The sequence below is a fragment of the Ruditapes philippinarum genome, unplaced genomic scaffold (genome assembly GCF_026571515.1).
Source record: "Ruditapes philippinarum isolate M1 unplaced genomic scaffold, ASM2657151v2 ctg2791_1_1_1_1, whole genome shotgun sequence".
NCBI classification, from domain to species: domain Eukaryota; kingdom Metazoa; phylum Mollusca; class Bivalvia; order Venerida; family Veneridae; genus Ruditapes; species Ruditapes philippinarum.
The window spans coordinates 4,861-25,505 of record NW_026859068.1 but is presented as its reverse complement, the minus strand read 5'-3'; the positions used below and the strand labels follow the sequence as shown (position 1 = coordinate 25,505).

The following is a 20,645-nucleotide window of genomic DNA, read 5'->3' as shown; positions in this document are numbered from 1 at the left end:
ATTTTAAAACATTAAACAGTATGAGCTAGAAAGAAGACAATTTTTATTGCTGTACAATAGACATTAATAATTTGCTAGATGCCTGCATAAATAACTGTCAAAATACCAGGCTTATTACAGATTGGATTAAGTGTCCTGACATTTTTTATGAGCATTATATCAAACAAAGTAGTTTTCAAACAGCTTGACTGATGCACTGTTATTTTTTTGTATATAAAACTATTATATAACACCTGTAGAATAATATTATTGAAGTAATATATAGGTAACAGGTTTAAGCAACTTACTTTTCCCTCGTTAACTTCAAGTTGACAATGGACAGGTCTCACACAAGGCAAGGATACAATTACATCACAGCTTCTAGAACTGCAGTAATAAAATAACAATACTTTAAAATGGAAGGGTCCACTACAAAATCTATATAATGACAAACATGAAATGTTTGCGAGTTACAGTTGAGTTCCCAGTTAAACCAAAGATTATACTAAACAAATGGACATGATGGTCCTATAGCACTCGCCTAAAAATATTTGAACCTTGTTTTTGACTCAACATGACCAAAATCTTAACTGGGGCAATCCTTAAAAAAGTGTTTATCTCAGGCTTTGCAGACAGTGGTAAGATCTGTTGGCTTTTCTATTTCCTTTTTAAAACATTTCATGCCCAAGTACAAGTAATGCAACAAGAGGGCCATGATGGCTCTGAAATTGCTCACCTGTATATAGGCCACCAAAGCGGGGCCAATTTTAACACGGGCTTTTATTTGAACAAATTTGGTAGACACCCATTTGAAAATGTATCATGATAAATATCTAAGCTCTACCTGTAAGAGAATTTTTTGAGTTTTTACTATACTATATATAGGGAAAAACAATGACCCCCCCCCCCTCTGGTCGGGGCCAATTTTGTCCCCAGGATGTTTATCTGAACAAACTTGATAGTCACACATTAGAAGAGAATTCATGCGCTTCCTCTCAATGTGCTTGATCACTGTATTAAGTTTTATTGAATTCCAACCATTAGTCTTCCAGATATGCTCCGGATAAAATAAGCAATGGAAAAGTAACAAAGGGCAATAACTCTGTAATTATTTTGGACAGAGTTATGGTTCTTGTGTTCTTCACTTCCTCTTATTGTGCTTGACCATAGTATTAAGTTGTTTTGATTTCTGTCTTCTGGCTGATATTAGTCAGATGCTGTTAAGTCATAATTCTGGTTGCATTTTAGGGGTAAATATAAGCAAATTTAGGGGAAATTTTACATATTTTGATGTTGCATCTGGAGTGTTGACAATTTTATTATGACTGTTCTAGCAATACAATAGCTTTTCATATTCTTCAGATAGTCTAGCTAAAAAGGCAGAACCATACTTCTCAATGAATTTGTTCTAGAGTTTTAACTGCAAAACTCACAGTTTAAATTGTGACTTGACAAACCAATAAACCTGCACATGTATATCTTTGCTGTGAAATGAAGTTTTATTTCCAAAAAGTTAAATGAAATGTTCACATACCTTCCTATCAAACAATATGGATTTACCAATGGAAATCTGCCCAAATCTTCCCCAGCCCTTGAACAAACCACAAGTTCAGGTGTCTCATTTGAAGATTCTGAAATATATAGGTAAGGGCGTAAGGCCTCTTACACCTTTTGAAAATTTCCCTGTAAGTCTTTTCATCAGAGCTCAAGTTTTGAAAACAGTAGAGCTGTCATCGATTCAGTGCAAAGCATATCAACGATATATCTATATGAGATGACTAAAATCAACGATACACCGATATATCGATAATAACCTATAATTACTTAGCTGTCATTCACTTTCATACCTGTTTAAATTATTTCCGTTAAAAACATTTTCTGTACAGTGTATTGTCCACTGCATTTTTTTTCCATTTTTATCACCATTGCTATGAAATATTTCCACTATATAACAAAAGCATAACATTAGACATAAATAACTGTTCCATATATGTTTTGGGTGATTTTTTTATAATTTCTAGACATTTAATTAATTAGTCAAAAGTATCGATTTTTTTAAATGTTTATCGATTATTGATCGGCAAAAAAATATCAACAATACATCGATATTGTCTCTATCGATGACAGCTCTATAAAACAGAGGTTTATTGTTTACACCATTCTGATTTTCATTTTGTTTTGACTTGCAAAAAAAGCCTCATGGCTGGATTTTTTACATTTCTACAGATTGTTTTATCTTTAAAATATCAAATGCAAATTGTGCCATTCTTGTGACAGACAACCCATTTACATCAAAAGCTCAACCTGAATCACATTGTGTATTTAACTTAAAATGCTATGATGTTTTCATGTATTTATTTACTTAAAAATAACACACAAATCTTAACATTGGACAAACAAACAAACCATCATTTGATATCTTTAAATGAAATTGCCTTTCCAACACATAGTTTGGTTGGGATAGTTACATGGAATATCTTCTGGCCTCAGACAGGGACTTTTGTGACTGATATTTAGTTAGAGTTTCTCTCATTTCTCAAAAACTAATGTGAGATATAAAAATCAATGAAATTTTTTTTAAAACATCCAGAAATAATTTATCTCATGGTAAAGTTACTGTTAATTCATTATAACTTATTATCAAATTGATGTAAATTGTTACCAGAGCAAAGCGGGGCAATATATGAAATCAGAAATTGGGTGCAAAATTTAGACTGTTGAAGCCCAAAGGACAGGAACAAGAAAGGAAACACATTACACAAAAGAAGACAATGATGCTTAGTGAACCTTTGTTACACTTAAAATAGTGATAACATCTGTTATGACTTTGTTTGATATTTTAAGCATTTAACTGTTACATGCACAATATCAAAACTATTATACATGTATTTCCAATTAAAGGGAAAGACAAGGTTAGAATAAAAACTTGATTTCAGAAAAAGAATACTTTAAACAATAAATCTGCAAATTTTCTGCCGCCAAATAATAATATTAAACGAATGATAACAAAATTTAAATCACTAAATCACCGATTTCTACAAATCAGCAGGCGCAGCCATGTTTGTGTATTGGCTGTATAAAAACAGGTGTGCATGATGTCATTTCCCCACATCTTTAGATTTATGATAAATCTAGTTGAATGTAGCGAAATATTAATATAATAAAGTATTGACCAGACACTTTAATTTTCACAGGTGTAGAGGAGATTTTTTATGGTTCAAAATACGTAACAATATCCAAAAACAAGAGCTGTCTGTAGGACAGCATGCTCGACTATTCTAAGTGCTTGATAGTAAAAGAGCCTTGATAATGTTAAATTTTTTAAGTTCACAAAAAAGGGCTAATTTTTTTTGGATAAATTCATGTTATAGGCCTTAGAGAGAGTCTAATTATACAGTATTGGCTTGACTATTCGGAAGGTAATGTCACAAGGGTGTTTTATTGAGTATAATAATACTAATTACCCATGAATACATAAATTTGACAGAAAGGTACAAAGGCTTGTTATTAAGATGTTTTATCAAGTAAATCACTGCTTTATTATTATGAATGCATGAAATTGTCCCAAAAAAAGGCACAAACACTTCAGTAGTTATTGAGATAACAGCTTACAAGCAAAACTTTACCATGAATTTCTAAGTTGAAAAAGGGAAGAAAAATCAGCCTAAATGCAAGATAGAATTATGGATCTTTGTCAGTGACCTACAATTATGACCCTAAATGCATATGTGAAGTTTTAAATAAATACCTTGAATAGTTATTGAGATATGTAAAACTTGCATGTAAAAATTAACCAAGAGACTAAGTAGAAAAAGGGGATATGAATCAGCCTTAATGCAAGATAGAGTTATGGAACTTGGTCAGTGACATACAATTATGACCCTAAGTGCATGTGTAAAGTTTCAAGTAAATATCTTTGAAGACCTTTAACCAAAATTTCTAAGTTTTAAAGGGGCAAATAATAATGCAAATATTGCAGGCAGAGTTATGCAATTTTGCAAACTGATGTACATTGTTACTATAAAAAAGTATTTTAAATTTCAATTGAATATCTCAAGCAATAATTGAGATATTTGACTTTACAAAAAAAAAATTAACCAAAATTTCTAAGTTCCAAAGGGGCATAATTCTGTCAATATTGTAGGCACAGTTATCCAACTTGCCAATCTGATGTACTTTGTTACTATAAATAAGTATTGTAAGTTTCAATTGAATATCTCAAGCAATAATTGAGATATTTGACTTTACAAAAAAACTTTAACCAAAATTTCTAAGTTCCAAAGGGGCATAATTCTGTCAATATTGTAGGCACAGTTATCCAACTTGTCAATCTGATGTACCTTGTTACTATAAATAAGTATTGTAAGTTTCAATTGAATATCTCAAGCAATAATTGAGATATTTGACTTTACAAAAAACTTTAACCAAAATTTCTAAGTTAAAAAGGGGCATAATTCTGTCAATATTGTAGACAGAGTTATCCAACTTGTCAATCTGATGTACCTTGTTACTATACATAAGTATTGTAAGTTTCAATTGAATATCTCAAGTAATAATTGAGATATTTGACTTTACAAAAAACTTTAACCAACGCAGACGCCGACGCGGACGCTGACGCCGGCGCCGACGCCGGGGCGACTACACTAGCTCTCATATTCTTCGAATAGTCGAGCTAAAAAAAGGTGTGAACATATGTTATAATTGATGTGCACATTTCAAAAATATAAGCAACTCTTTGAAAAGTAAATTGTTAACATGTCTGTCAACGTATTATGCTGTGTGGTATTTATTTACATCGAAATCGTAGCCTAATATTAACTGCAGGCAAATCATTTTTATTGGCTGCTCAAAAATCTAATTTGCATAGTTTATTCACACAATTGCTGGTTCTCACTATGCATTATCCATTTTAATTGTTCCTAATTTGCACCAAATGTTCCTGTCACACTGTGTACTGACGATTTTTATTGCCCCTTGTATGTCTCTGTGCCGACAGAACTTTTGATCATGCACAATGTTGCCAGAATTGGTTTATCACCCTGGTCAAATATTCTAATGACGAAATAGACATCTATTTTTTAATGCTTCATCAGTGAACTTGAGTGCCCTTAGGGGAAATCAAGTTTCACACCTGTAAAATTATACTGTAAATAACAGCATTTCATAAAATAGCAACACATTTTTTTTTCATTTACCAATAATCATTTTAAATATTGTGAAGATTTATGATTTTTTGTTTTATTAGATTAAAATTCACAGTAGTAGAAATGCGTATCTGTGTGGGAAAGGGATTGGGTAAGTAGCTAACGTGGAAAAACAGGGAATTGGGCAACCTGTTGCTGTTGGTACCAGTTTGACCGGGTGCCTAAATAACCTAATGGACAGTTTTGTTTTCATACGATATTAGTCTGGCCGCCGATTTTCCTGCCCGATTCTCATTTTTAGCGTCAATGGTGGAAAATCGCGTCCTCAGCAGATCTCTGCATATTGGATTTAGTTGATATTTTACGCTGAAAAAAAGATACATGACCGGCGATGTACCTTAATCCGACAGCTTGTCTAGCAAAAATTAAGAACAAAATAAAACGATATAATTCGTTAAATTGAAGAAGTTTCTCATAGTACCCAAATTAAATTGATGGTTTATCTTTGAAAATTAAGCAGTCAGTGCTTAAATCATGTGGTGGGATCATCAGCAAGCTTGAAAATCGGACAAATGATAATTAATGTCGCGGTGTTTTCAATTAATTAATTAAAGCAATTATGATGTTTTCATAAATAATATATAATGTACGCAATAAGACTAATAAGTTCTTCATCAAGATATATTTTAGTTGTACCAGCGTGTACACCTATACTGGAAGTGGGTATTACACGTCACAATCTCGGTCTCGTCTGTCTCGCGAGAATGACAGAACGCCAAAATGGCGGAGCCCATGAACTTATTTCTGAAGTAAAAAATAGTGTCTTAAAACAGGAATTTCTCACTTATAGGGTTGATGTCAACAGAAAAACTGCCATGGTACCTCTTTTTAAATGATGAATATTTATATTAGACAGACATCAATCCATCCATTCCTATTCCTTTAAAATATTTTGAACATAATTGTGTCAGGTGTCTTCTAAATTGTTCCTTCAAGTGGTTAATTGTTCCTTCAAGTGGTTCAAGAGTTACAGAGCAGGAGGGAAATAAAGTCATGACCTTTAACCCCTAAGTATGACCTTGACCTTAAAGAGAGCAATCCAGAACATGATCGACTTCTGCATGTCTTCTTAATTTTTAATGTGGTTACCATTTGTATCAGCTTTTCTTCAAAATCCTTCAAGGGGTTAAAGAGTTACAGAGTGGAAACGAAACAAATTCTTATGATCATTTACCGCTAAGTATGATTTTAAAATGATTAGGCCTACAATGCATAGGATTATCCGAACATAAGTAACTAAAATTAATTTTCCATTAGGGTCGCACCGTACTCGATCATATCGGCAAAATTACATTACTGAGTTAAACTAAAATACATTATTTTAAAACAATACCTGATTTTGTAAAAAATCACTGAGATAATATTAAGAATCAATTAAAAACTTTTTGCTTCTTTTTCAAAAACTAACCTTGATTACAGGTTATTGAATTTTCTATCTGTTTATTAGCTAAAAACCAATACCTGTTTAAACGATTAAACATGACACCCCTAATTTTAATCTGGTAAACATTTAAATCGGGTTTCATCGAAATCCATCAAAATCCTTCAAGGGGTTCAAGAGTGAAGTAAAACAAAGTCATATGACCTTTGACCCCTAAGCGTGATCTTGTTGCCAGGCATCCGGTACATGGCTTCTGGACGCCGACTTACTCTGGTAACATTTGTATCAGTTTTTTTTTTTTTTTTTTTAATCCTTCAAGGGGTTCAATGGTTACAGAACAGAAGGAAAACAAAATCATATGACCTTTGACCCCTAAGGATAGGGTTGGATACCGATAACGGGTACTTAAAAGACCGTACCGAAAACCGTTTCATAATTTACCGGTACATACCGTTTCAAAAAGTACCGGTATTTTTAACGGTATTTTCAAAATTAAAAGCAAAGAATATTTACAAAAAAACAAAGGAAAATGAATACAATTAACAATTATATACGTCAATAATATCACAAAAAGAATGCGAAATGGCCATGGTCCTAAATGTCCGTAGTGCAAGTCAAGGGAGATCACTACCGAGTGCACGTGGTAGCGGCAATATTCGTATTTACAAAAACCATAATAGTAACATGCTTCACAAAGAAGCTTGAATATAATTTTTATTTCATTATAAAACAAATCAAAATAAAATACCTACAATACAATAGCAATAATGAATACATAATGAATAGGGCTGCTCAAACATACACTTTCAAGTACTGTATGTGTATTTAAATCCGCGGAAGCAAATTTTCGCGGAAAGGTCCATTTTGGGGGTCTATACAAATATTCGCGCTATTTTGAATTCGCAGAGGTGACTGCCGAAAATCACGAATTCGCGTTGACCACTCAGGTTAAAAAATAAAGAAAACAAGCAATAATCATAGTATTGCAAGCAATCCATAAGTCCCCTACCGGTAAGAGCCCAAGCAACATTCTGAAGGGCCATTTGCCATTCACTTATGTTCCTATTTTAAGTAAATTTGTTGAAAAAGTTCTTTCAAAGTGATCACAGGAAACAGTTTTTATGTACAGACAGACGGACTGAAGGACACTCTAAAGTTATTTTTTAAACATCCCTGTTATCAAAATATATCATTTTTAAAATCCTATCATGATTGAAGAAGTTGGAGTAAAAATTACCAATTTCTCAAAAAAAAATCTAAGTTCAAAAGGGGCATAATTCTGGAAATAGTCTTGCTAGAGTATTGGACCATCACAAATGTTGAGTGATAATAAGAAACATTTATATGAAGTTTGAAGTAGATACATTCAGAAAAATAAGTTATTAAAAAATGAAAATTATGGAAATTTTAAGTTCAAGGGAGGTAATTCTGATAAATTTTGTGCTAGAGTTGTAAACCTTGTCACATATGATGTGGTTGATTACAAGCAACTTATATTTAAAGTTTAAAGAAAATACCTTAAGAAATAAAGAACTTATAGTGAAAAAACTTAAAAACTAGAATCAGAAATCTTGAAATTCAGTCTATTTGTTGCCATAGCAACCAGAATTTTCAACATAGGAAGATAAGAAAAGGATGTTTATAATTTCCATACTGCCATATACCCATATGTCAAGTTTCATAAACATATTTTCAGTACTTTTTGTGTTATCACTGGATCCAGGTTATGTGTAAAATTTGCCATATTTTCAGTCTATTTGTTGCCATAGCAACCAGAATTTTCAACATAGGAAGAAAAGAAAAAGACGTGCATAATCTCCATACTGCCATCTATCCATATATCAAGTTTCATTAAAATATTTTCAGTAGTTTTTGTGTTATCGCGGGATCCAGTTTTGTGGACGGACGGACTGACGGACGGACAGACGGACGGACTGACGGACGGACAGACGGACGGAGGGTAAACCTAAAGTCCCCTTCGGTAAACCGGTAGGGGACTAATAATTATTATCATCGTGGGAGTTCACAGTTATTTTCGATACCAGGTGTCAAACAATACGCTATTGTAAAGAAAAAGACATTGTCTAGCGGACAAATTATAGCAAACAAAAGAATGCCCGTAAACGTGCAAAATTTTTCACAGTTTGCGTTATAAACGCATCTGATCAGATCATGTTTTGGTTTTACTCAAAAAAAAAACAATACAAAAAAAAACACAAACATAAACGATTTTAAATGATGAATAACTTAGAAAACAAAACACAATTACTCAGTAAACATTTAAATAATAAGTGTGAAAGCAAATCACACACTGGCACATTGTTCTATAGAAGCGCGAAAATATGACTATTAAGAAATTATTGGTGTAGAAATATTCGCGCTAAACATGAATTCGCGGATCGAATGTCACCGCGAAGACCGCGAAAATTTGAAGCCCGCGAATGTTTCTACACATACAGTATCGAGTATCGGTATCAATAAAATACCGTATCGTTTCACGAGTATGGGTATCAAATCGTATCGTTTTGTTCTAGACGATATCCAACCCTACCTAAGTATAACATTGACCTTGAAGCCAGCCATCCAGAAAACCACTTCTGCACATTACCTTAGTCTGGTAAACTTTCGTGTCAGGTTTCTTCTAAATCCTTCAAGTGGTTCAAGAGTTACAGAGCAGACGGAAATTGTAAATGGACAAGTGGGGTATATATTTCAAATTTAAACAAAATGAAAAAACATAGAACAAACTTAAAAAAACCTGTAACAATCAACAACTCAAATTTTATTCATTGCCATTCAGCCAGTATTTATAAAGCTCCTTTTAAGGAAAAATGTTAAGGAATGTCTCTCTTAAGTCTCTCACACAAAAAGTATCAAACATATTTTAAAATTTTAATTTTTAAGTTTTAATTCTTTATTCACTTTACAACATAAAAAAAAAAAAATTTCACTTAATCAATGTAATGCAGAAATTAAAGGGCAAAGTTTTTCCTAATTTGTCGATTTTCCCTAAGGAGCTTTATTTCAACATAATGCGCACAGCTATTTCCCAAAACTAATCAGTAGAATGACATCCCCAAAAATTAATTAATCAATTATTTGTAACAGAATAAATTCCCGATCTAAAGATTATAAATGCATCAAAATTATTTGATTTTTACATTTTTAATAAAAATATGCATTCTTCAATGTAGCAAAAGTATAAAAATTCTGGATGTCAAATGTAAATAATTACTTTAATAAGAGTGCCAAACTGTCCCAAAATACACTGGTTTCAATACATCACTTACATAATGATCTTGATTTTATTACTATACTTTTTATTTATAGAAAACTGCTCATGGTAACCATTTTTTTTTGGTGAAACATTAAACTATAAACGTAACATCTACTTGGGAAGCAGGAACACTTTTTTTTGTGACATTATCAAAATCTTATCACATCTCATCACATTAAGTATAATTTATTATAGCTTTCACATAAGGGAAAATTACCTTGTAATGCTGCTAAGGTAGGCCCTCTATAAAAAGATTCCCAAAATTCAACTTATTTCATTCTTAGGATTTTTTTAATACATTTAATTCCTGATTCCCCGTAATTCTGTGTTGAACCAGGGTCAACAATGCTTCCAACAACTTACCTGGACATTTGTATATGGTATGTTTGGGGGCATTTTTCTGGAACAAAGTGAAATAAGTGACCAAGTATTTCAAGCCTTGTCTAAAATCATCAGTTGCTTTAATTTCTAAGTTCTGTTACCATAATAATATTATATCAACTGTATTTGTATGGATCAAGAACATGGAACGTTTCATACAAACCAGAATTTTCGCCTCACTGAAAATGCAATACTAAAGCAACACTGATATTTGACCTACTTGTGATAACCACTAGGGGTGTGGATTGTCAAATAAGTGACGATCCGATCCGAACCACGATTCAGCGCTTACGATTCACAAATCAAACCACAAATCTTTTGTTATCAAGACACCCATAAAAACATATTTATTTACAAGAGGGCCATTATGGCCCTGAGGTCGCTCACCTGTATATAGGCCCCCCAAACCCCCCAACGTTGCAGGGCCAATTTAACCCAAGGGCTATTATTTGCACAAACTTGGTAGACACCCATAAGAAGATGTTTCATGCTAAACATCTAAGCTCTAGCTCATTGGGCTTTTTAAAAGACGATTTTTTTAAAGTTTTTACTATACACATATAGTTAAAAACAATGACACCCCTGGGGCCGGGCCAGTTTTGACCCCAGGGCTTTTATTTGAACAAACTTTGTAGACACTTACTAGAAGATGTTTCATGCTTAACATCTAAACTCTAACTATTTGGGTTTTTTGAAAGAAGATTTTAAGTTTTTGCTATACACATATAAAGAAAATCAATGACCCCCGGGGCGGGGCCAATTTTGACCCCAGGTCTTTTATTTAACAAACTTTGTAGACACTCACTAAAAGATGTTTCATGCTTAATATCTTAACTCTAGCTATTTGGGTTTTTTCAAAGAAGATTTTTTAAGTTTTTGCCATACACATATAAGGAAAATCAGTGACCCCCGGGGCGGTGCCAATTTTGACCCCAGGGCTTTTATTTGAACAAACAAGACACTTATTAGAACATGTTTGATGCTAAATATCTTAGCCATAGCTCTTTGAGTTCTTTAAAAGAAGATTTTTTAAGTTTTTACTGTTTGCATATAGGGAAAATCAATGACCCCCCGGGGCGGGGACAATTTTGACCCCAGGGCTTTTATTTGCACAAACTTGGTAGACACTTATTAGAACATGTTTCATGCTAAATATCTTAGCTCTTACTCTTTTGGTTCTTTAAAAGAAGATTTTTTAAGTTTTTACTATATGCATTATTATAGGGAAAATCAATGACCCCCTGGGACGGGGCCAATTTTGACCCCAGGGCTTTTATTTAAACAAACTTGGTAGACACCTATTAGAACATGTTTGATGCTCAATATCTTAGCCATAGCTCTTTGAGTTCTTTAAAAGAAGATTTTTTAATTTTTACAATATGCATATAGGGAAAATCAATGACCCCCTGGGGCGGGGCCAATTTTGACCCCAGGGCTTTTATTTGAACAAACTTGTTAGACACCCATTAGAAGATGTTTCATGCTAAATATCTTAGCTCTAGCTCTTTTGGTTCTTTAAAAGAAATTTTTTTAAGTTTTTGCTATACACATATAAGGAAAATCAATGACCCCCCGGGCGGTGCCAATTTTGACCCAAGGGCTTTTATTTGAACAAACTTGGTAGACACCTATTAGAACATGTTTCATGCTAAATATCTTAGCCATAGCTCTTTGAGTTCTTTAAAAGAAGATTTTTTAAGTTTTTACTATATGCATATAGGGAAAATCAATGACCCCCCGGGGCGGGGCCAATTTTGACCCCAGGGCTTTTATTTGAACAAACTTCGAAGACACTTATAAGAAAATGTTTCATGCTAAATATCTTAGCTCTTACTCTTTTGGTTCTTTAAAAGAAGATTTTTTAAGTTTTTACTATATGCATATCATAGGGATAATCAATGAGCCCCTAAAGCGGGGCCAATTTTGACCCCAGGGCTTTTATTTGAACAAACTTGGTAGACACCTATTAGAACATGTTTGATGCTCAATATCTTAGCCATAGCTCTTAAAGTTCTTTAAAAGAAGATTTTTTAAGTTTTTACTATATAATTATATGCATATAGGGAAAATTAATGACCCCCTGGGGTGGGGCCAATTTTGACCCCAGGGCTTTTATTTGATTAAACTTGGTAGACACCCATTTGAAGATGTTTCATGCTAAATATCTTAGCTCTAGCTCTTTGGGTTCTTTTAAGTTTTTAAAAGAAGATTTTTTAAGTTTTTACTATATGCAGATAGGGAAAATCAATGACCCCCTGGGGCGGGGCCAATTTTGACCCCAGGGCTTTTATTTGAACAAACTTGGTAGACACTCACAAGAAGATGTTTCATGCCAAATATCTAAGCTCTAGCTCTTATGTTTTTTTAAAAGAAGATATTTAAAGTTTTTTATTTCGGTTGCCATGGCAACCAGAGTTCTGCATGGAATTAAATTCTTTGAACAATTTTTAAAGGTGACCACCAAAGGAACATACCTGTGAAGTTTGGATGAAATTGGCTTAGTGGTTTATGAGGAGATGTCATTTAAATTAAAAGTTTTTGGACGGAGGACGGATGGACGGACGGACGGACGCCGGATGGACGCCGGATGAAAAGCGATCACAAAAGCTCACCCTGTCACTTTGTGACAGGTGAGCTAATAAAAAAACAATACTAAACATTAAACATATAAAATATAAACTAGGATTATGTTTTTATTATGTGCATGAGTATTTTTTTGTTTTGATTTTTTTTAAACCAATTACTTCCTAGCTCAGCATCATGGTACATGGTCTTTAACCGGCAAATTGTATGTAGGTAAACTTCATATAATTTAAACTCAAATTGTATTTTTATCGATTTTATGAGTGTGAGAAACAGTGAAGGTATATAAAAAAATTAGATCGCGATCCACGATCTCTGGGCTTACGAATATTCAAACTCGAATTTTCATTTTGATTTGTGATTATCAGAGTACTCGGATACTCGCACCAGCCCTAAAAACCACTACTTAAGATTGAAGATTTGTGGCTCTAGGATGAGGCACTGCCAAGTTATAGGTATTCATAAACCTTTTTCTCCTTTGTAAAATCCAGTTTAAAAGCATGCATGATTTCCTCTAGCTTATTCTTAATCCACAGGTCACTATAGCTGGGCTAGTGGTAAGTGAACTAAATCCCAAACAGATTTGAGACAACTTTGGAAATATGCTTTTCCCAAATAATACTGCAATGTCAAGAACAGAAGTCAGACTTGATTATATTTCTATACTCTAAAACCAAAGTATACAGTTAATCTAAAAAGATTAACTTATTTGGACTCAAATATGACAATATAATTTCTAAAAGCTAAACCAAATTCTTTTAAAGTTTAAGTACGCAGGAACAGATCCCTTTACTTTTTCGCCCACTTGGAATTGACAAACATTCAAGTAAGTGGCTTTTCACTGAAAAAGTTGACTTTTAAACAGACTTAACTTAATGATAGAAATACGAAAGAGCACCTTAAAATTAAAACAGCTATGTAACTAATGGTAGATGACAACTGACCAGATGATTGAACACTTATCAAAGTATTCTGCCAATAAACTCAAAATGTTGGACTCGATTGCCCATCAGCCACGAACAAGAGAACCATGATGGTCCTAAATTGCTCACCTGAAACATCAACTAGCATGCAATTAATATATTCACCTTTCTCCAGTGTGCTGATGAGTCTTTGTAATCAAAACAAAGTTCCTGTCCTCTGAATATAGGCCTGATGCTGTAGATTGACAGTGCAGGAACGCCATCTTTTTCCTCAACCACAACTTTGCAATTTGGTTTTTTATGGTTGTCATTAATCATGCGTCCCATTCCTGTAGCATGTGTTGCATCAATACTGTAAATAACATAACTGAGTGCAAGTTATGTATTTACATAAATTATGTTCTTAATAAATTACAAAGGGCACATGATGGCCCTACAAAATGAAATGTATATCAGAGTTTTCCTTGACCCCAAATTTGTGCAGTTTGACACCCAAATATATAAACCCTTTCTGTTTTCCTATATTGTATGAGGTCTTTTAAACCCTCTTTTGTCAAGGAAAACCCCTACTACATATTGCTCACCTGAGAATACTTTTTTGCAAATTTCAAAATATCAAACTGGGGCCAGATTATGACAAAAACTTGTCTTTGTTGAAAAAATGCCACAAGCTCCAAGTATAGGCCATGGGGAAAAGTGGCCATGCCTAAGACCCCTGGCAGCCATCAACATGATGGTAAGGAATTTGGTAGAGGGTCACCAAAAAAACCTTTCTGTGAATTCCAGAGCTTACATTATATACACACTACATGTATATACACATATCTCACCTCATACAGAAATGACTTTGATTGGCCAAGAGCGGTCATATGAATGAATAAATAATTAAATTACTGCATCAATTACTAGTATATCATTTTTTGACAAACTTATAATGAAAAAAATTAAACACAAATCATTCACATGAATATTTTTATACTGTTGTACACACTTTGCTAATACACTCATTTTAAAAGTATTTGGTGAGATATAATCGTTCCACTCTAAGTAGCTAGGGACTGGTATGGTATAGTGACACCCCAATTGGTTTCATACCAGTCCCAAGCAACTAACATTGTAACTAACAATACAAGGTCAAAAAGAAATGCAGGGTAAATAATAAGACTGACCGCAAACATGATGTCTGTGCATCATAATGTCTCTTAAGGACAAGGCTATCTGCCAAGCCCATCATTGTACTTCTCACTGTGCAGCCACTTGAACCACTGATTATATTGTAGAACAACATGTTAGACAAAATCATACCAAAATTATTTGTTACAGGTTACTCAACCATATGCAAGCCCGATATCATTACATTTAGTTGTAACTTACTGCTTAGTGTTCCACACACGTTGTAAGCATGGTTCGCTTACTGAAACTCCTATTTCCTATTGGTAAGTTACACTTTGATATTTAAAAGATAATAAAGATAAACACAAACAAATAAATTTATATTCAATAGTGTCATTCACTCTAAAAGGATCTTACCCTGCATTTTTTCCAACCTAGTTGGTTGTATATAACAAAAAGATGCCAAGCCCTCTTGTGGTCATGTTTTTACGAATCAACATGTGCCTATCAGGCTCTATGAAAACATTGTTACTAGGTTAAATATAAATTATCTATATAACATACCATAATTTGTTCCCTTTGTGGGAGAAGAAGAAGAGGAAGGAGCCATCTTGTGTTGAATATGTTGCATGTCTCCTTTCACCTTCTTCTTTGGTTATCAGTTCTCCCTCATATAGGACTATAAGTCTGCCCTTTTCTATGTCGCTCAGTGCAAACACTCCTGAACCTAAAATAAAACAACACAGTATACATGTTTGACAGGAAATAATAAAGCAGGCCTTTTTGTCTGTTCCCAACGCCAAAAATTATATATATTTTGCCCAATTTGAATGAAAAATTCGCTAAAAATTCTAAATAAAAGTTTTTCAGAACCAGACAATAAAATTTATAACAAAGTTAAAAGCTTTTCTAGCTTAAAGGCATTAAACTACTGCCAAATCAAGCATACTAATGAGAAAGTTACACGCTAAAATTCGCAATTCCAGCTCAAAAAAGGTACATGTATAATTATTTTCCCCTAAAAGCTAATATTTTCCCCTGAAATACCCTTTGCACTTCTTTACCAGAACCATGACTCAACAGCATCTGACGAATTATATCAGCTAGAAGACAGAAAACTGTCCCTATAGCCTCTGCTTTGTACCATGCATGTTATTTTGAATTGAAATTGAAAATTTTATAAAATGCATTCTCAGTTGTTGGAATTTGATTTTTCCCTTTTCTGATTTATCGAGAAATACTTTCCCCTTCAGGAAACCACAGGTTGTTTTGAAAATTGGGGGAAAAAATCTCTGGTTTCAAGCAAAATATTTGAGCTCTAGTTCTTTGGGGGTTTTTTAAAAAGTGGGGTAGCCAATTTTGACCCCATGGCTTTTATTTGAACAAACTTGGTAGACACTGACTAAATGATATTTCATGCTTAAAATCTAAGCTCTAGCTATTTGAGTTTTTCACAAGAAGTTTTTTCAAGTTTTTACTATATACAAATAAAGAAAATCAATGACCCCGTTGCAGGACCAATTTTGATCCCAGGGTTTTATTTGAACAAACTTGGTAGACACCTACTACTATGCTACTAGACCATGTCCATGCCAAATATCTAAGCTCTAGCTTTTTCGATTAAAAAAAGATTTTTTAAGTTTTTTCTTTTGGTTACCATGGCAACCAGAGTCTTGCATGGAATCTAATTCTTTGAACAATTTTTAAAGGTGACAACCAAAGGAACATTCCTGTGAAGTTTGAATGAATTAGTTCAGCGGTTTATGAGGATATGTCGTTTAAAGTAAATGTTTATGGACGGACCATTGGGACTGAATAAGAAAAGTCTTTATAGTCTTGCGCTTTTTTAAGTTGTTGCAATACAATTAAAATGAACATTTTGACACTTTCTTTGCTCTCAAAATACCTTGACTGATGTGATGTGGTGTACACAATAAACGTTAATGGTAATATTTCCCAGCATGTTAAATGCAAAATAATAAGTCTGTGCTTAAAACGTACTTTCAAATTCAATATAAACAAAATTTAGCTTCTTGACAGTTCTTGTCTGTTATTAGGCAAAACCCAGAAAATGATAAGTTTAAAATCATACCAATATAGCTATTTATATATTTGACCTGCAGCATTCCCTCCTCTGCACAGCTTAAGTCTTCTTTTTTTTTACCTCTTCTACTTCTACTTCTAGTCCTCATGATCTATGAAAGTAAAAGAAAGAAACTATTGACAGGGTGAGGGTTTAATCTTCTTTAAATCGTTAAGCCCTCTGACCGTGCAGCGTTTTTTTCTCTACTTTTGGAATGGTGCCTGTACCAGACTGATTGGGAAAAAATGTGTTATTTTGACTTATATTGGGAATATTTTTTAATGCATTTTTTCATCTATAAATAAGATTTAATCGTCATGAATAAAGATAGCTAACAGCTTCCACTGTCAAGGTAGAACTATGAAGTAGTGATTTATATGAATATGTTGGATTAAAATGATTTCAGATGAATTTCTTGGCCATGTGGCAATTTTGAACAGCCATTTTGGGAATTTAAACATTGGAAATTGGGTATTTTAATGTTTATTTTCTATTGGGAACAGTACCGTTTTAGGGTAGTAGTGTATATGGCGCACATAAGCCGGTATTTGAAAGACAGCGTAGTCATAAGCCAGTATTTAATTATTTTCATTAATTTATCACGAGGAAGCTTCAATAAATTTCAAACCTTTGTCAGATGATCAAATAAATCATATTTCTATGCTTTTTTCCCCACCAGAATTGGAAATGTAAAATTCAATGACAACCATTAGCAGCCACCTTCTGGTTTACTATGTCCGATAATATTGGCATTGAAATGTTTATTATTCAGGGCTTTTATTCCTTCTATAACAGGGGCATTTTTTTTCACAAAGCGGTAGAAAAAATCACAATTTCAAGTGAGATTTCACAAAATATTGCAACTTTGTCTTAGAAATACATTGTTTACCTTCCGGTGAAACTTGATTTACACCAATTTCAAGATAACACAGAAATAGTTTTTATCAAGTTAAATGGTTTTTGCGCATATTAACTGAGGTTAATGTACCAACTTGAAGAGGATTTTACACCAGAAATTATAATCAACTGTTTCAGTTGTCGAAATGTTGCGAAATGCTAAGTAATATGTCATGTGTTTTTCTTCACAATTTTATGGCACATCGAGTTTATTTCCCACAAAATGAACAGGCCAAGGCCACTTCACAAATTTGACAAAAAATGCCGTTATTTTTCTACAGTACCTGCAGATGTTCTTTGGTTAATATCAACACTCAAATTCAACAAAACAATTAATTCAACTGAAGCAGTAATGATTTAGATCCCAGTATATTTAGTTTTATTTTTTCAATTCTGCAATCAGTGTGCATTAAGTATACAACATTTAAACACTAAAAATAATGATCTGGTCACTCTGGATGTCCCAGCTAGTTCTGGTACTGCTAATGACTTGTGCTGTGGTATTTTTAGTGTTGCCACATACCTTTCTCATTCTCTCAAAGGTTTATTTTAAGGGTACCAAAGTTACCAAGTAGAGCATCAAATTGACAAAACTGAAAGGTCATGGTGTGTTTTGAAGATTATTTTAGACTCATATGTACAGCTTGGAACATGTACGATGATTGAGTTATACCAATTTGTTATAACTCTACTGTGCAATGCTTATAGCTAATTATGAATCACTTTTACATGTATGTCTGATTCCTGCATCCATTTTTGCTTATCAAATTGAAGCTAATGCATCGCATTTTAAGTCTTAAATCATTAGAATCAGTCTACTAAATTGTTATGCGCATGCTCCGCCTCAGAATTTAACTGAACTTAAATGAAAAATAAACATCTAAGTGAACAAATCGGTACAAGGAAAAATTGCAAAATATCATTTACGTTACTTAACACTACGTCAGCAATGTAGTGTTCTGCAGTGAAAATATAGATATTATTGTGAAATTATTGATATTATAAATATATTTATTTAGTATGGTTCATTCCGTTTTTAATCCTTTTAAAGTTTTAACTGTATAAATCGATAATTGTTTTCTGCATAGCGCTTTACTGTAAATAATAACAATTGTGAACAATATCACCATGCACTATTATATGACCGAGTAAACGGTGTACCAAAAATTTGCTGTTCCTTTCACTTTTGAACTGGTACGACTAAATAAAGCAACGGAAATTTTTTAGCACAACTGGCGAAAATGGCACAACTTTTTCTCAAGTTTGATTTTCTTGCCATTATTTTTTGTGGATGGAGGCATGCAGTAGTATATATTGTTTATAACGATCAAATGATATATACATTATTAATGTAAATCCCAGGGACTAAAAATTGTTTGATTAACATACTTTATGCCCGTTTTGAAAAATCTCTTGTGCCTTTTATATCTCCAAATATTTCAAAAATAAACAAATCTTCAATAGCTGCAAAAGACTTCTCGAATACTTCTTTTTAAAGAAGCAAACTTGTATGTTACAGTTGTCAACAATGCTGTATGATAAAAACTAAAGTACAGTAGCAGGAAGTGAGAAATAATTATCGTCAGGTCATGTGTTTTGACGCTCATCTATTTTGACGCCATTTTTGTTTTGACCTCAGAATTGGTGAAAACGACCTCGTATGACGTCATAATTTGCTGACTGCACTGCAACCATGTATTTACTAAAACATTTGGAAAGACAGAGACATTTCACCAAAAATACTTTACCTTTATCAAATTTACTGTATTTTTTCATCTTTTTACTAATGCAAAATCAATCAATGTTTATGCAAGCCTTAATTTTGCAAATACAGCCTTTGAAAAATCTTGACCTGCCCTTTTCTGTTTCTGTCCTCCATTTTAAATAATTTCTTACATCAACATATACATATCTTTACAACACCTTTCATTTTAGATATATTTTTCAGCTCTGTAAGCCAAAAGCAGATGCTATTCATCAAGATTATTGGTAAATACATTCAAGCTTAAAGAGACAGGTGCACCTATTAAGACGACTGCCAGGGTGTATGGCATTCCCAAATAATGGACAGTTTTATATGCAATAAAACTTAATTTTAAGTTTTCACAATGTTGTTACATTAAATGTTAGCTCATTTAAAAACTTCTTTTGCTGTACATATTGCATTACAGTGAAATATCCTTTAAAAATAACCACCCAATGAAAAGGCGTCATTTCATATGACTGTAAACAACAATGGATGCCTCCAGGGTCAGTTTACTTAAGTACAAAACTTCAGTGATTTTGAGCTTTTTACAAACATAAAAAAGGTTTGCAGTGATAAACAATATGCCATAGTAACTTTATATTGTAATTTATTTAAATGATCAAATTAAATATAAAAAATGCACTAGTTAAACAGCTTAAGGGCGTCAAAACTAATGACTCTAGGATACAGTACAGAAGGGAAAATACTCACATACCTGAAATAATTGATAAAATTAATGTGGCAGATGATAATCCTTAGAGATAACCTACCAGTTTGAATTTTACAAACAAACATTCAGTGTGATAATGTTATTGGTTTTTAATTAACTTAAAGAGCTGTCATTGAATATCGCGATATAGATATATCATCGATACTTATCATCCTATACAATATCGATACATACTTTCAAATATCTATACAAGTTAAAATTTATTTATTTCTGTTAGTGAATTTACCTTCCTATTTTCCCTAATAAGAGAAGTCACTTTTTTCCATTTTTCTTGTCTCACTTGAACTTTAAATCTGTTTTCAAATGTCAAAACAAACTTTAGTTTGAGGTATATGTAATAGAGGTGC

At 33.0% G+C, this 20,645-nt stretch overlaps 1 protein-coding gene across 1 annotated transcript in view; it reads right to left on the bottom strand.

The window, feature by feature from the left end:
- The window catches only part of LOC132755059 (uncharacterized), a 51,119-nt gene extending 33,395 nt beyond the window's left edge, over positions 1–17,724 (bottom strand). Inside the window, exons 1-5 of the mRNA XM_060745847.1 lie at positions 16,934–17,724; positions 15,406–15,568; positions 13,894–14,080; positions 1,514–1,610; positions 288–366 (exon numbers count right to left, since the gene is read on the bottom strand). The gene's annotated coding sequence lies outside the window, so the exon portion shown is untranslated. The remainder of the gene's footprint in view (positions 1–287; positions 367–1,513; positions 1,611–13,893; positions 14,081–15,405; positions 15,569–16,933) is intronic.
- Between the last annotated feature and the right edge of the window lie 2,921 nt (positions 17,725–20,645).